Source organism: Calonectris borealis, chromosome 7 (genome assembly GCF_964195595.1).
Source record: "Calonectris borealis chromosome 7, bCalBor7.hap1.2, whole genome shotgun sequence".
Classification (NCBI taxonomy): Eukaryota; Metazoa; Chordata; class Aves; order Procellariiformes; family Procellariidae; genus Calonectris; species Calonectris borealis.
Genome location: NC_134318.1, coordinates 29,047,345 through 29,064,789, shown reverse-complemented (window position 1 = coordinate 29,064,789; position 17,445 = coordinate 29,047,345). Strand labels below are relative to the sequence as shown.

Genomic DNA, 17,445 nt, shown 5'->3' with positions numbered 1-17,445 from the left:
TCTCTTTCGATTATTTATTCCTTGATCTTCTTGAAGTCTTTTTTTTCATACTTTGAATGGTTGTTAAAGGTGTCTTGTTCCTTCAAGGCCCACTTTTGTATTGACCTTTAAGATAATTTCCCAGCTAGATCTTTGCTGGGATTTTGCTGGTGAAATTTGGATGTCCCATTACTTTTGTTTCCTGTCAGGGAATTGGCCATCATAAAAGTTTGTCATGGTGCTTGCAGGTGGCTTAGCGCTCGTAAACTGTGCTTGACATGCAAGGTTACCTTACAGTGGAGAAGCACTTCTGAGAGAAGCTTGGTACAAAGTGCTAATATGTAATACCGACACCTCCATTCTTAGCTTAAGAGGCTGGTATTGCACACTGCTTCCTAAGGCGCTTTATGATACAAAGTAGGTGAAACTCTTGAGCGAGGCACCAGAGCAGTCTGACTGAATTGTATCGGTGTACAGCATCATTCTGATGCCATGAAGCAGCTCACAGCAAGCTAGCTAGAGTAAACCTGTTTGACCCCATCTGCTTTATCGCATCTTGTTTGACCTGATCATCTTACTAAGGAGCACGGATGTGCAAGAACTACAGCTAATTTATGTGATGCCTCTTTTAACTGAAATGACATACCTTTAACATCCTAATGCCCTAAATAGTAAACTCTCCTAAAACTATGTTTCAGTGGGATCATGGTAAGAGGTGTGGGTAGGACTCAAGGCAGGAACAGCAAGACTTTTTTCATGTTTTTGAGGATGAATTTGAACCATCACACTGGAGATGAAAAAGCATGTTTTTTAAAGTATTGTGTCTCTATATGCTGTAGGACAATCTGCCATCACATATATATATATGAAAAAATGTATGTATACATGCATATATATACACACATGTGTTTATAATATTTATATATATATTATATATATTTTACATATTTTTAAAATATATATATTATATATTAAAAACATAAGGACTTCTCTGGGCATATATTTTCCCTAATACTACCTTGCCTGGGTATTGTACTCCTTTCCTTTGCCTTCCCAGCTACAACCCAAAATGAAATAGGTTCTAAGAAAGCTTGTCTTTCAAATTCCAGAAGTGTTGAAGCACTTATAAATCCAGTTAGCTAAATGCAGATGGCTCAGTGAGGGCAGAGGCAAATGGCACAACTGTTGAATGTTCCCTAGGTGAAGGGCTTATATGGGATTTAAGGAGTTCAGATGCCTTCTCCTACCCTTGTGCACATGGCGAGTTTTATCTTCCATGATTGATGTGTCTTACAGCCTTGGACTTTAAACTGTTTTGTCAGGAGGGTGAATACTGGAAAGTATAACTGTGGGTTTCTTTACATACAGCACTTTTGGAAAAGGGGTTTCAATTTTTTTTTAAACTGGCATTGAAAGACAAAAAGGATTACTTTGGAAATCATGATTTACCTTTTCGGATTCTGCAGTGCAGTATCAGCCCTGACTGGGAGCCACAGTCAGCATTATCACATGCTTGTCAGAAGTGTCAGTCAGTCTGCAAGGGATGATGTTTTTTCCGAAAACATAATTTTTGATCCTGCACCTACTTGCAAAAAAGAAAACTGTGCTCTGTTAAGACTGTATTAATGCCATTTGCTGATGTGTGCTTGATGTTTCTTAAGTTTGTTCAAAGAATGATATGCAGTTTCCCTTGAGGCCACACACATCAATATTGAGATACCTTTTTTCAGACTGAAGCACTGTCCATCCATCAAGCTCTCTTGTGAAGGAATGCTTTTGTACAGGACAGTCAGGTGTAACTTACCAACCTAACAACTGGCATTCTTTCTAAAATGAAGGGAAAATAACTTTACAATAAACATATATGCATTTTCCAGTATGGAGAGTAGCATAGGGCTACTGTCTTTTTGACCGCTCAAGGAAGTCTGTGTTTGTTAGGAAACCTTGTCTGCCCTGTCTTCTATACAGTGTTATGCTGACTGTGCAGCCAGGTGCTCAGTGGCTTTTACAAACCTATGGATTATCTAGTTTTATCCAGGCATTTAAAACTAAAACTAGAAATCAGGTTCTGATGAATCTTTGTATTTTGTTCTTAGCCATGCTTTTCTGGTATTTGTCCTCTGAAACTCCATTGATGGGACTTGGGCATATTTGGGTAGAAGCAAATACGGAACAGTAGAAATTGTTTCAAGTGTGTTCATGTTTTGACTAAAGAGGTGGGATCTTGAATTAAATTGTGATGCACAGATGTCACCTGTGTGATCAATTCTCTTCCATCCTCAGGAGTTTTTCCATTAATCTTTGGCATCTTTTTGCCCATTGCATTTGAGTGATCAACAGGTCTGATGTGTATTTAACCTAATGTCCTTAAAAAGGAAATGCAATCTCTAATTGTGTTTTTATATATGTGTACATACACACACACATACATATATATAAAATCCTCCTGCTTGTCTCTGTAGAAACCAAAAAATGGTTTCTCTCTCACCTCTGTGAGAGGATTTCTTGTTATGATACTATTGGTGTGCAACCACAAGTGGACAGCTTTCTCAGGAATTGGTGCTAGGTGCTTAAATAAGGTGGAAATGTAGCATGAACCTGAGCTCCAAAGACAGGGTGTTTGGTTTTAATGAGGCTTATTGAAATCTGGCCAAATGAGCATCTGTTCCTATTGTTTGTTCCATATTTTGTAAGCCAGTATCTTCAGGCCAGATAATGGTGTTGGTGTGTGCTTCATCCTCAATTAGAGAGGGGCACAGTTAAAAATCCCCTGGCATCTGGTATGTCACTGGAATTCTTGTGACGCTCCTGGGTGTGCAAACAAGTTTCTCTTTTGTTCTGCATCCAGGACCACTTACTTTTTGTGGTGACCTTCACACTTTCTGTTTGCTGTGCAGTGGGGGATGCTCTGATGTGTCTCCAGTCTCCTTGGCTGAGTCTTTGCTTGAATGGATTATATATATTCCTGTTTTCAAACAGAGATCTTGGAGATCTTAGCTTTTCACCCTTTCATAATGGGGGCTGTATTAGATTTGAGTTTTGGAGTCCGTTAGACTTTGCACTTCCCTGGATCATGGAAATATCCTTCTGATTCAAAGTGCTCTTTTCTTTCCCAGCAAGAGACTGGTGTACAACTGATCTCACAGAGTTCCACAGTCAATACCCATTTCCTGTATTCATTAGATAGGTCTTTTCTGTTTATTAACTTCTGCAGTCAGTTCCAGTTCATCTGTATCTGCTATATAAAGAAGTGTTCTTGGTTTCATTTTGCGCATTGAATTCTTTCCTACGTGATAGACACTCTATGGCATACCTGCCAGAGACAGCACAAAGACACCTTCTAAATGGCGTACAGCATCCCCAGGTTTTTACTTAGTTCTGAACTGAGCAGCAGCTGAGAGAAGTTCTCTGTCTCTATCTTTATCTAAGTGAAATTGGAGGAAGAAAAATACACTCAAGCACACCATCTTTGAAAAATTAGACTTCTGTTTCAGGCCACTCCTTGCTACCCACGTGTTATAATTGGTCCTGCTTTTTAAGGTCCCAGCAAACCAAAGGACTTCTCAGGGTCTTTTAAGCATGTTATGTCTTCTAGGGAATCTCTGATTGCTGTTCATCATACTTTTAAATGTATGCGGTAACCACTGCATAGTTACAGTATTGAACTAGGAGTCTAGAAAGAGTTCATACCCTTTATTTTTAGCACTGTGATTTTATTCTCTGTGGCCATGATGGCTTTTCTTGCTCGTCTTCAAAAAGGAACTGAATAATACTCTCCTTGCAGAAATGTTGTGAAATTTAACTGTATGATGCTTTTTTGACCCTTGGATGAAAAGTCCTGCTTAAGCATGTAGTGATGTTCTGCCTGCTCGGCAAGCTGTTTGTAGTGGAGGGGCAGAACTATGTTGTGCTCAATTCTGGAAACAAAACCAGGGCTTGGCACTTCAAGTATGCTATGTGAAATTTTCTTTCAAAGATGCATAGTATTATTTAGCTATAGCTACACATTTTACATTCAAGGATGATTCAGCTAAAGCAAGGAGTGGTGGAAGTAGCGGGTAATTGAAATCTACCTTCCTTTGTCAGTCCTTTCTGCATCGCTACCTCTGAATTTTTAGAATAAAAATAGTCTGCACAATAATAACATTGAGTTCAGAATTTTTATATGAATTCAAAGGAGAAACCATGAGTACTTTTTAATAAACAAACATTTAGGGTTCCAGACTGGATGTTCCAGTTGGCAGTAGGACAAATTGATCTGAAGAGTGTCCCTCTTGTACCCTCAACTCCCTTTATGTCACAGATTGATGGCTTCTCTTTCCTGAGAGTGCCCTGCATTTACTTTGCATGAACAACACAACCAGCTCAGAGTTCTGCTGTGATATACCACTGAGTCAGTATATCTTCAGATAATGCATAGTTTTCCAGTGCTTTTGAAGGCTTTCCAGTCCTTGAGATTGAAATTAGAGCAATTTAATCGTGAACAAATATTATTTTACTAGCTACATTCAGTTTCCTGATACTCCTTCCACTGTTTTAATACCTTAATTTTTAGTATTAAGCTTCTGTGTAATGATGCAGAGGGACTGTCAGTGGACATGCTTCCAGCTCCAAACCCCTCGGTAGCAGTGTCCCCTTTTGTAGCTTGGATATACCTTTCTCTGGGACGACAGTTTTTGAGGCCGTTGCAAACTGGATAAACGCTGCCTCAGTCAATGGCTAATAGAGATTTAAGCATGTCATTTTACCCTTCTGTGGTAGGTATTCTTTCTGTAAAAAGAGGGTTGTGTGAATGGCGGGTATTGCAGGGACATTGCTGGTATTGCTTAATGTTCAAAAGGTTCTTTGAAACTGTGAATTTTCAGTATTTAAACAGCACAAGTAGAAAACGATGTTGGAGGTTTATCTAAAAGCTTTGACCTAATGATCTTCCTTTCTTAGTAATATGTCTACTTTTATCTTAATTGCAAGTTTCTCATTTTTTATAATATTTTTTTAGGTCAAGACAGTCTTTATACTTTAGCTTCCCTTTGGTCTAATAACCTCTTCGCAAATGACTGAGAAAGAAATGTGATATTCCTGCTCCCCTCACCCCACCCCACCATACACATTCTCCAGATTTTGATAGACTTGTTTTATTTATTTCCAAAATTATATCCGCAGGAAACAAGCTGTTTAAATTCAGATTATGCTGAAGCAAAATGGTCCTGGTATGAGAAGCAACGTGCTGTTTTATGAGCGCAGAGTCCCTTTTCTCATAACTGATTGATAGTAAATATTTTCCTGAAGAATTATTGCCAACCATGAACAGTGCAACTGTTTCACTTTTTTTTTTCCGTGCTACTTGCTGTACCAGCCATTGTCTGTAATTAAGATCTACAATTCACAATGCAGACGTTTGCACTTCCTCTGGGTCTGAGCTATTTATAAGGCATTTCAGCTGTTCAGACTTTCTTTTGAGTGTTAAACTACATGTAAACAGGCTTCTTTAGTCTTCAGTTATGCAAACACTGTGGAGTGGTTGTCATTTCTGCTTCTCTTACCACCCAAAATGACTTTGCGTGTCAATGAAGCCATGAATTAAAAAAGAATTACACTTGTTCTTTTTTTAAATGCAAAAGAGACTTTGAAGAAATATTAATATAATAGTTAACTCATAAATTGCTTTATAGCTGAGGGTCTCTAAGTGTATTCTGGAGATCACTTCTCAAAGCTCTGCAGTAAGGGTGGTCAGGTGGTACGCAAAATCTTGCTATGAAGAATCATTTCCAAACTTCGGTCAACTCAATGGAGATGTTTTTACTTTTTGGAGCCCTGGGTTTAGAATCTCGAGAAAGCACATTGCGTTATATGTGAAGTTAAGTTCAGTAAATACTGGAAGGGCTCCTGCATAGATCTTAGAAATCCCTTCTCAGGTTTGACTCGTTACAAGGAAAAACTTTTTCATGGTCATGACAGTCAACTGGAATGGGTTGTTTGTGGAGGCTCTGCAACCTTCATCCTTGGAGGTTTTCAAGACCAGGCTAGATGAAGCCCTGAGCTACCTGGTCTGACCTCATAACGCACCCTGCTTTGAGCAGGAGGTTGGGCTGGAGAACTCCTGAGGTCCCTTCTAAACTGAGTCATCCTGGGATCCTCTCATTATACAGGCAGTGAAGATGTAATAGAAATCTTTTAAAATTTAGAACTTGACCTAGCATCCTTAACAAAATTCCCCTGCACCTGTGTTGTGTGTAGTGTCACTTGCTGTAGTTCCACTCCAAGTGTTCGCTGGTTTGATGATTGATACTCTCCATAAAGAATTACAGCCTTGAGGTCTTCATTCAAGTCCTGTCACGTTAAGCTTGTAAGGAGTATTCACCAAGATAAGAGTTATGAAACAAACTGGACTTACACTTATAAAGTACTTTGGGATCTTTTGTGCTGGAAGCGTGAAACAGTTTGGAATCCAAATCATTGGTGGCTTTAGTGGTAAATGGTGGCAAACATGAAGAGAAGCATCACTTCTTAAGTAGTCACCTGCAGCGGCAGCACCCTCAGATAGTAGAGAATACAAATACCATTAACATGACATTAACTAGATATTTTCAGTGATTTTCAAATGCAAGAATGGAAAAAGTTGTTTGAAAAATATGTCCAATTCTTGCACTAAAGCTTGTGGTGTGAAATGCTGTAATAGTAATTTCATAGTGTAGCCCACTGCAGGGAAGCCATGTGGCCAAGTGTCACATTTCAGAAGGCAGAGTGAGTTCTGAGTTCAGCCTAGCAAGAGAGCTGCTAAAAATGAGCCCGTTTTTGTAGACCGATGGGGGTTAATGTGGGGTAGGCTCCAACGTCTGTGCTGCTAGGAGCGGACAGGGGAGGGGAAGTGTGGAGTGAGTTCATCGTCAGGCGTGTACTGCAGCATTGCCCACTGATGCATGCCGGATCACCCGCACGCAGAGATCACATGGCTCCTCCAAAAGTCAAACGATCAATTCGCCTCGTTTTGGCTCTGTACTTAATGCACAAACAGTGCGATCTGCAGGGCTGTAATTGCATTGTTAGGGCCAAGGAACAAGCCTGTGCCTTTTCAGCAGACAGCTGGCAGGGAAAGAGGCATGTTGTTAGGAAAGAGAGAGGCAAGGCAAATAAAATTACTGCTAACGCTCAGAGATCGGCAGGAGTCCTACTTGCCTAATCTTACCGGTGGGAGCAAGCGGCTGTTGTAATCCAATTATAGCAGCATAAGCAATTTGTTAGACACTCCGCATAATGTAACAATTTCCCAATAAACTCTGACTTGTAATAACGTCGGCAAGAGCCCACATAAATCTGCCCGAATGGTGGGGGCTGGAGTGTTCGGCTGGGGGCTTGTAATTTGTGCCATCAGCACGTTTTGTGGAGTGTGGTTTGGTGCAGTCTTTCAGTGCAGGAATTTTAAGGAGAAAAGCATGGCACGCCCCTCCAAGAGAAAACCATTAGCAGGGGTCAAAAGAGATACCAAACAAAGCTGGGAGGTGGCTTTTCTAAGAGGGAGGAAAAATCAACCCCCAAACGCAAGGCTCTAGCTGATGAGGATTTAAAAATATTAAAAAGCAGTAATGAAAATTGTAGCGTTTTAAATTACAGCAGAGGGAGGAGGGGGAACTAGAATTACATCTGTTTTGGAGGAGGAGGGAGGAGAATACCCTTCCTTATATTCAAGCCGTTTAAATATTAAAAAAGAAGCTCAAGTATTGAAAGAGATGCTCCGTGCTTACAAGACAGAGAAGCCACGGATCCTGTCCCAAGCAATTCATAATCTACAAAGGGAAAAATTAAACCTTTTCTGGTATCCAGTTACTCTCCCGTTGTCTTTCTTGCAGCTCCTAGCTGGCTTCATGCATATTGGCACAGCATCTTGATGATGTGTCTGAGAGATAAAACGTAGGTCTAGAACCATTCACTTTGAGCGTACCCCAGTGAATTTAACTTTTTTGGCACAATGATGAATGTCCCCTCTGGTTCATGCAGATCTACACAAAGAACTAATCTAATTTAGTTATTATTTAAAAGTAAAATCAGTCTGCTGCGCTCTGCCTGTCACTCTTAGAGCACATTGCGAGTTACAGCATCGTAGACACCAGTATAAGGTTTATGTTTAGCAAGATTTAAGATATCAGATTTCTGTTAATCCCTCTATTTAGCATTTCCCTTTGCTAAGATGCAGATAGGCAGCAGGCGAAATAATGTAGGTCCCTTTATATAAAGCATAGAGACTGTCAGAGGTCTAGGATTTTCAATGTGCTGCGGTGTAAAAATGCCTGACTTCATACCGCTAACAATACTTTATTCATTTCTTAGCTATGGGATCCTGTGAGGGCTTCAGTGTGGAGTGACATTTCTGCTCTGACTCGTTCCCAAGTTGTGGCAGCACAATGCCTTTTCGTAGGGAAAAAAATAGTTCCCAGCCATTCAAAACAGTTTGCCTTATCGTTTGGAGCTCCTGCTTTCAGTCCCTGTATTTTGATGCTGGGCTATGCCAGCTCCTTTGCTTAGCAAAAAAAACCAAACCCAAAACTAAATTGTTGACCTTGTACATAAGCTCACGCAATTGTGCCCGTACCGTGTTTGCCTTTATGTTAGTATCACAGTTCGTTCAATTTTGGGGTGTATTTACATATTCACCTGTCATATTAGTACTGAGACGATTTTTATTTAAACTGTAAAATAATAGCCGAGATGTGCAGGCAGCCTGCCGTGTGGATAATGCTGCATATTTTGCCCTTCTTTATGTGGAAGTCAAGCCTCCATTGTTCTTAATCTTCATTGTCTGCCAGCATATCAAGATAACAGGCTGAGACGGCGAGTGTTTCCAAAAGTATCCTAATAAATATTTTCTTTCAACATAAATATGCCTAAAAAGTGTGTTTAAAGAGGGCAGGTATTATCTTAGTTTACCGAAGCTGCATCAATAAACTGCAGTGCTTCTAATAAAGCCACTCAGTGTCTGGGTTTAACTAATGGCTGATTTTCACGGCTCTGACAGTGAGCTGTGTGCGTTATTTTCTCCTGATATTGTAAAAATAATGAGAGCAAATTAGAACAATCAGTTTACTCAGATAGCTGCTGATTGGAGGTGATGGGCAATATGGCAGCGGGTAATCCATCTTCGGGCTCCTGTCACATTAACTTCAGCAGTGTGGAAAAGATCAGGCGGAGCGAGCAGGAATCCTGCCCAATCAGAAAGCTGAAATTAATGAGAAGAGCATTGTTCTGTGATCAACCTTTTAATTAGCAAGAGTGGAGATGGAGGGAGTGATGAAGCTGGCAGCACAGCTGCACAATGCTGGGCATGTTTTCGGTGAGGGGGAGGAAAAACATGGGTTTTAAATTACCCCTTCTGTGCTCCCTGTACACTGGCAGTGTGTCTTCATTCTAAACCCCTTAAAAGATCTTAATAAACAGCCACATCCAGGTTAATATTGCAAACGTGGCTGTTACTAATGAGTAGTTTCGAAGTAGGTCCTTTCGGGGGTCATTTAGGAAAATGTTGATCACTGTTTACAAAAAAAAGAGAGAGAGAGACAGGGTTTGGTGTTGGATTTAAAGTTTCACTGCATCAAGGAAAGAAGAGGAGGGAGACGGATAAAATTAGAGTAAGGGACTGCCTGTTTTATTACTCCCCTCCTTATTTAGTGTATGTTTGAAATAAGATTCCTTGGCATATATTTGAAATGAGACTCCTCAGTTAAAAATACTATGCATGCCATGTGGCTTTCAGCAGCAAAAAAAGAGGAGAGATCAAATACTGCGTTGATTTCCTAATGCTCCTTTTTGTTTTTTTTTTGTCGATGGGGTTTTTTGCACCAATATTTTTCAGTTTATTCATTTACCAACAAGAAATTATAATTTGAAAGATTTGGCTCCTGTAATTGCTAAGAAGATCGACTTGATCTTTTTTTTTTATCCTAGTGGTTTGATAAAATCACAATTTTCTCAGGTACATTCTAAAAATAGACACTGGAATTAATGACTATCAGATCTGAATACCAGTCTTAGGAAAATTGGTATTTTTGTGAAGGGAAAAAAATAATGTGGGGAAAAGAGTGATGTTAGGGGACGATTTCTGGGAAGGAAAATAAGAAATATTACAAAATAGTATTAATGTTTGCAGTGCAGGGGAATCCTGCTACTTCTGATTAACACGGTTCCTGTTCTTCCTTCCTTGCTCTCTGCATTGTGTTTTTCAGGCATTTCTTTTCTCCTTCCCCATAATTCCCAAAGAAGTTGTAACGGTTGAAGAGTGAGGCTCTGTCATTCTGCGCATGGTGTCCGTGCTGCTTTTCTTTCATTTTTCTGATCAGGACAGAGGTTGTCTTCACTTCTAGGTATCCCACTTTCTGATCCTGAAAAGCAAATAAAATCTTACCAGTTTGCAAGAGCAGCCAAAAATCAGCGCAGCGCACCCAGCAAACTGTACTGTGGCTGTTTGTGCGACTCCTCTGTAAGCCCGCACCCATCCGTCAACTTTGCATTGCTTACTTCTAGGTAGGTAGCAGCAAACAGATGTGCTAGAAAGGAAAGCTTGTGTGGGCGAGGTTGATTCCTTTCGTTTTTAGTTCTAAACTGATCTCACCATCTTAGCTTACTGTAGTATTTTCAACTTTCTTACTTTGTAACAGTGATGTAACCTCTTCCCTCCCCCTCCTTTAAAAATGAGGGAGTTTTGTATGAGTTTGGTGATATCCACATAGTTTTTATAGCTTGAAGTACATCTCTGCAAAAAAGTTAACCTGGTAAATCACAGACCTTTTGTACTATCTAAACCAGTTGTATTTCTAATATAATAATGAGTGGGGCTTGCAGTTCTGCGTGTAAACTTGTCTAATACTTTCCTTTATAAGAAACAGTTTCAGTTTTTTTATAACTTTGCTACTATTTAACCCTTTGAAGTAAAATCTTATTTCGGCCTCAGTCTGATTCCCTTCCACTCCCTGCAGCCTGAGGCAGAAATAAAGTTTGGTGTGTGGGATGAACAGTATTCACTTTATTCACTTAACGAACAGCTGTTCAATATTTTATTTTATTCATGTTGTTTGTTCTGTGCCCCAGGCTGTATTTATTGCATGCCTTTCAAGCCCTGGTCAGAATATGGAAATACAAACTTCCTCCTGGGGGTTTCCCCTGTAGTTTGGGTGCTTCACAAACCTTAATTAATCCTTCCAGTGTTTCTTGGGGCGAGGGCTGGACTCACAGCATCCCTTTTTTGCAGAGAAGTTCAAAAGTTACTTCTACAACTGAAATCTAGGGAGGAAATAGTTTATTTATAGTAAGCAACAAGGCCTCACAGGAGGAATATTAGATTAGGAATTATGGCTCCAGATTTTGAGACATCTTTTGTCTTTGTCATATTCTGCTTTTCCATTTCAGTTCTTCCATCTGTAAAAGGGGATAATGCTGCTTAACATTTCCTTATGAGACATTTGGGGATCTGGAAACATGGTATCAGTTGAAGCATGTTTTGTACTTAAGCGTTATTTTTGTTTATATACACCTAATCTTGATTTGGGCTTTGTTCCTCTGGCACCTTCCCTCTCCCCAGGTCTGTCTGCATTTTTAAAAGGCTTGCATCTTGGGAAGGATGCACTTGCCAATGGTTGCAGTCAAATTTGCAATCAAATATGATCCTTTATGGGAGGCAAGGGGAAAGTCTAAGAAAAAGTGGACACTTTCTAAGCCAAACATTCTTCTTCTTGTTGCATAAAACACCAAAAGCTCTCAAAGCCTTTTGTTCTCCTTTAATAAAACACAAAACCCAGTAAATTATTCCACAGCTGCTTAAATCAGTTTGTCAGTTCCCAAAGAGATTCCCTTGTGGGCTGAAACCAAATGGTAAATTCTTGCCCAAAAGTAATCTTACTGCAAGAGAATAACAGGAAAGAGGCAATGTGTTGCAGAATTCACCTTAAGTATGGAGCCACTACCGTGACTCCATAATGGGATGTCCCAGCATGGGGTATAATATCATAAATAGTGTAAATATGCCACATGTGAATTAATAGGCAGCCTAAGGATTGTTAATGTTTACATACATGTTAAAATGAACATACAGCTAATCTTAATTCTTTTTTAACCTGATAAAATAATTTTGTTCTAGCTCCTGGTTGGGTTTTGCAACTGGATGATTTTATCAGTGCTAGAAGTTCTTCGTTGTTTTTTGGATCCTATTTGCTGTTAATTTAATTTAAAATGTTTCACATATTTTTCACATTCAGTTGTCTGTATTTTGCATTTTCTCCATGCAGTTTTCCTGCCTCTCTCTTCCCACCCCCACGCACAGCCCTCCCTGTTCTGGCCCCTTCAGTTTGAGAGCTGCTTTGAGACTGGGGGACATTTGCTCCCCAGCAAGCTGAGGAAAAAGTCATTCTCTGAAGTGTTTTTCTTCACCTTTTTTTGCCTGATTTCTCTGAAGTTTTTCTCTACCATCTTTCAGGATCAGAGCTGTTGTAGAGTGTTACTACTTAGTGTCTTCTCCCTGAGGCTCAGTCAGCTTAGGGAACATTAACGTAACTCTGCAACACCCTGTGAAATAGCCGCATAGTATCTCAGGAGAAAAGGTGTGTCTTAGCCAGGCTCAGACCAAAACCTGAGGAGAACCAGGAGTAAAAGTTGTCCTCCAGCTCTACTGACAGTCTAGTCTTCTGCTTTAACTGCAAGTTCATCTTTCCTTTCACAGAGGTATATACTGCCTTTCTGGACTCACACCGATTGTCATCACAAGTTCAATAACCGTCACCTCTTCATCAAACTCTCTCTAAAATACTCCTCGTATGAATGTAACTTTCTGAACATCAGGACTGACACAAAAGGTAACCCCGTAGAGCAATATACCTACTTCTGTAAAGCTAGCAATGACCTGAGGCCACCACAAAGGCTTTGATGTACAGCCAGGTTCTCAGACAATGTTGTGTGTGCTCTGAGGAGAATACAGCCGTATTGGCTTCTGCAATCTAAAGAGATCCTCACCCAGCCAGGACTTCTCTGTAGAGAGGCAGCTTTCATCTTTCAGTAAGCTACCCAGAATCCCTGTACAAACTGCTGCAGGGCATACTGCTGCAGGGCAAGTTGTATGGACAAGCCAGCCTAATTTGGATCTAATGAAGAAAATCATTAAGTAATTAGAGCCTATACAGGAAGAAATTTTCCCAGAACCCTTCCCTCTTTCTCACCCTGCCCTGTAGCTTTCAAAGAGCTCCCACAACCTCAATAAACGCATTGCTAGAAACAAACATTCAGGCAACCAAGCATACACCAGACCGTGTTTAAGTAACGGAAGTTCCCAAGGCGTTTCCTCTGTAACGCAGAATGCTAGACTCCATGGATCCTATACCTGTGCACTTCCAAAATATGTATGCTTTGTCCAGCACACTAAAAGCCTTCCCGAATACTGTTGGTAAAGCCAAAACCAAGCCTGTTTGTATTACGTGTTAGAATTTTTCTATCTCTAGGTAAACTCTCTATATTTTACTTATTCCAATTATCTATTTCTCTCTTTGCTCTATGAGGGCTAGCAAATTGTCTACTAGCTGTTGACAGAACACCAGCAACATTTTCTTTAAAACCTCTCTCCCTCTCCCTCTCCCTCCCCCCCCCCCCCCCCCCCCCGAAAAAAAGCCCAAAACCAGGTTAAACTGGGTCACAATTTTCAGACTCAGTTTAACTTTGAAGATTTTTTGTGTGTTTGAAAAAGTAATAGCAAGTCTCATATATCTCAAGGTTTTGTATGGTTTTTCCAGCTGTATAATCAATATTACTATTCCCCAGAAATCCTTCCTCGCTTAAAAATTACAGTAATATCTTTTTATAGGTGAAACACTTTAAAGTTTGGAAGATTCAAAGTTTTTACTTGATCTTCACTGTCCCCTTTTCATATACACAGTATGAGTCAACATGTGATACATGGTAACTTTGTTTCTATAGTAATGCAGTGTGATGTCTGATCTATAAAATGTAAGTACATTAAACTTTTTGTGAATAATATAAAAACATGAGGAGAACATTTATTTGAAGACAAATCATTTTGTAAGTTTACCTGTTAAGGTTTTAATAGCTAAACAGTTATTTATAATGTAATTTGTCTTTAGAGAGATTATAAAACCTTAGCTGTACTAATGAAATCAATACATATATTAAAGTACTAGTCCCTAAAATATATCTTGTAGTTCCCATGAAGGTGAGGTCAGAGAAATGTGAATTTATAGGTAAGTTATTAGTTGAGAAATGGGAGCAGCGCTGTTGAGTCTGCAGTTGCATCTCCTACAGTACTGTTTAATAGAATAAAACAGTTCTCATTGGAGGACTTGATGTCTTACCCTTGGTTTACTTCCGAATATGTAACTGTCTTTACCTTCATTTCTGACCATTTATCACCATAGTAACCTTTTTGAATCAAGTGCTGACACTTAGAATCCCTTCTAATATGAAAGAAGCTTCAAATCCTGTCCTCAGGTGGAGACACATTTACCTTCAGAGTTTCCTGATACTGAACTAAAGAACCCTTCATCTTACGTGGGGCCTCAAGTCGCTCAACATAGATAGTCTGTCTGGAGGTCAGACACTTGCCTCCATCATTCTGTCTCTCGAAGTAGATCACCATCGACTGGCAGGACAAGTTTTGATCCTGCTGGCCGTAAGAATTGATTTGGAGTCATACCAGGCTCCAGATGGTACCTGTCTGAGTTTTTGCTCTTCGCAGTCCCAAGAATGGCAGATACCCATTGCAACCTATACCCAGATAACTGGTCAGTTAAAGGTAGAAGCTAGCAGAAGGCAGCAACAATGTTGAAATCAGCCATGTATCTTTTCTTCTAATTATGGAGACAATAGACGATTGTCTGTTGTTCATAGTCAGAACAGCTGACTGCCCAGCAGGTCACAACCTAATCTTCCCAGTCAGTGGTAAGTGACTTGAAGGTAACTCCTCCAGCAAAAGTGCCTCCATATCAGGGACTCTTAAGGTCATGTGCGTCACTAACATCCAGATCTTATCTTTGTCTAACATCCAAACATCACATGGATGAACAGCTTAAAGGTTTGCCCCAGATCCTATGAGAGTTTACTTGGAGGCAATGAAGGTATGAAAACAGATATTCTCTGTTCCTGTGTAATACATATGTTATAAATGCAGCAGAGACCATGAGGGGTATCCTGTTGAACCAACTACAGACACAGTGAATATAGCCTCAGGGCAGTCTGAAGTTACCTGTGAGTCTCCTGGAGCTAAGACAGATGGATAAAACCATACCAGAATAAATAGTGTTCCTGTGTCATGTGCAACTCAGCAGTTCAACACCTAGTGGAAAGGTGTAGGTTGTACATTTTATAAATCTCAGGTATGCTCAAGCTCATTGGGCACATGCCAGACTGAATATTGACAGCTCTTTTTCTGGGTGAAGCAATTGCCCGTCATCCATGATAGAGAAATAAAGCCCTACCTTTGTATGTTTAACGGAGTGGAGCCCACAGTCCCATCAATGTTCTCTACTCATTGAAAGTCAGTTTGCTCAGTTACCAGTCAGCAAGTTTGCATCTTGCCCTCTCGGGTATACTCTGAGCTATAAGGTGGTGAATGTCCTCTTGCAGAACAGGACATTGCCTGGTTTGTGTCATTCTGCCTTCTGGGACCTCGCAGGTCACTGGTTCCAGCCTCTTGCTCTTGCAGATACTACTTTGTGCCTTTAGTGAACTTACTGAGTTTCATCTTACAACCAGTTAAAGGTTGGTCTGAGGTCTTTTTTACATTCTGTTTCTATCAGAAGATGATTCCAGAACCCAATTGTTCTAAGGACTGGAAATCCTCTCCGAGTTTCCAAGCTAACTTATTCATGGAGAGATTGTACCACTGGTTCTTCAGCTTGTTTATTCCTTTTCTTTTAATAGTTCCTTTTCCCTTTTTGGTGTTTATCCCCATATATTTTTAGAGAGCAGTCATATCCTCTTTGTTTTATTAGGATAAAGTGAATGGTCCTTGGGGGAGTGGCTTAATTTAAGAAACGAGGGAAGAGAAACGGTGAAGATGTTTGAGCATTTGTGGTTGAGGAGTTTGTTTTCTAGGAGGAATTTATTTATGTTTATTTTTCTGATCACTCTCTCTTACACAGAAATTGTCGAATTATTGCCCTAAACTCTACTGCAGCTATTAACAGTCTTATGTACATGTAAAGATCTAATTCTGGCAAATACAAAGCTTATGGTTTAACTGTCACATTAAGGCAGTGACACAACCTGCATTTCTTCTGAAAGGAAAAGGAAGCTTGGGCAAATGACTGCATGCTCCTCCTTGTTATTGTCAGATATCCTGGTCCCTTCGTTCTCTTGGAACGTTGTTCTGCCCTTTGCAGTACTCAGCAAATACTGCTACTGACTGGATTAGGTCTCACCAGCAGTCACTGCTACTAATTGGCAGGTTTAAAATTTAGAGTTTTCTTGGAGGGAACCTAGAATGGGAAATAACTCATATTGTGCAGTAAAAGAAACTGTTCCATGTTTTCCTTCATGTATATTTAACACAATCTGTAATTTACAAAAATAGATTTGAATTAGTCTGCCTGTGGAAGCTCATATCCAAGATAACTACAACAACGCAGGCAGTCCCTTGTTGGGTGTGACTGACGGCTTAGTTGAGGCTGCAGCTTGGAGACAGCAGTACTCACTGTATACGTTGCTGAGCCTTATTGTTGAGGAAAATAAAAACGAACAACCAAGTAGTTGTTCTCACAGACCTGAAAATAGTATTCCAAGTAGCTGCAATTACTTATTTTACCGTAATAGTGAATCTTGACAGTCAAATAGTCCTCACCTGCTCAGCTCTTAGAGCAGTTTGAAATTAGGGAATGAAAAGGGTGCTGTATGTAGCCTGGCTGTTTGGGTCCTGTGTCCAACAGGGAAACTTGCTTTCATGATGCCCTGAATTTGTGAAATATGATAGGTCTGTCCTAATTGTGTGCACAGGTTCAGATTTAACTGTCTTCTCATATCCATAAAGTCTGAGATCCTCCTGTTGCTTCTCAACACAAAATGAAACCCTTGTAACAGTGAACACAAACTGAGAATTTGGTTAAAATACATGATGATTAAAATATTTCAGTATTGTTTTTTCTGACCCCACTTCTGTCAATTTAAACAACAGCTTTTGTGCTTAGACTAACATTCATTTAGAAGAAAATAAAAGCGAAAAATACTTATGTTAACAACTATACTACAAAAAAAATGAGATTGTTAATTAAGAAAGACTTGTAATTTCTCAGCAAAGAAAGCCCTCTTTCTGACAAGTAAACCTTCCTTATAAGTCTTTGATGGTAGGTAATAAAAATGTTGCTTAATTAATGCCAATTATGTGCATGTGTTGTTTTCTTTCAAGTCACTGGATTTTACAAAATTGTGTGAACTACAGAGTTGAATCAGGTTGTTCTCCTGCCATGTTAATTTAGATCTGTCAGCCCT

General features: G+C 39.8%; 1 protein-coding gene across 13 annotated transcripts in view; it reads left to right on the top strand.

Moving 5' to 3' along the window:
• Positions 1-17,445, top strand: part of BTRC (beta-transducin repeat containing E3 ubiquitin protein ligase) — a 123,534-nt gene that overhangs the window by 62,742 nt on the left and 43,347 nt on the right. The gene's annotated exons all lie outside the window — the stretch shown is intronic.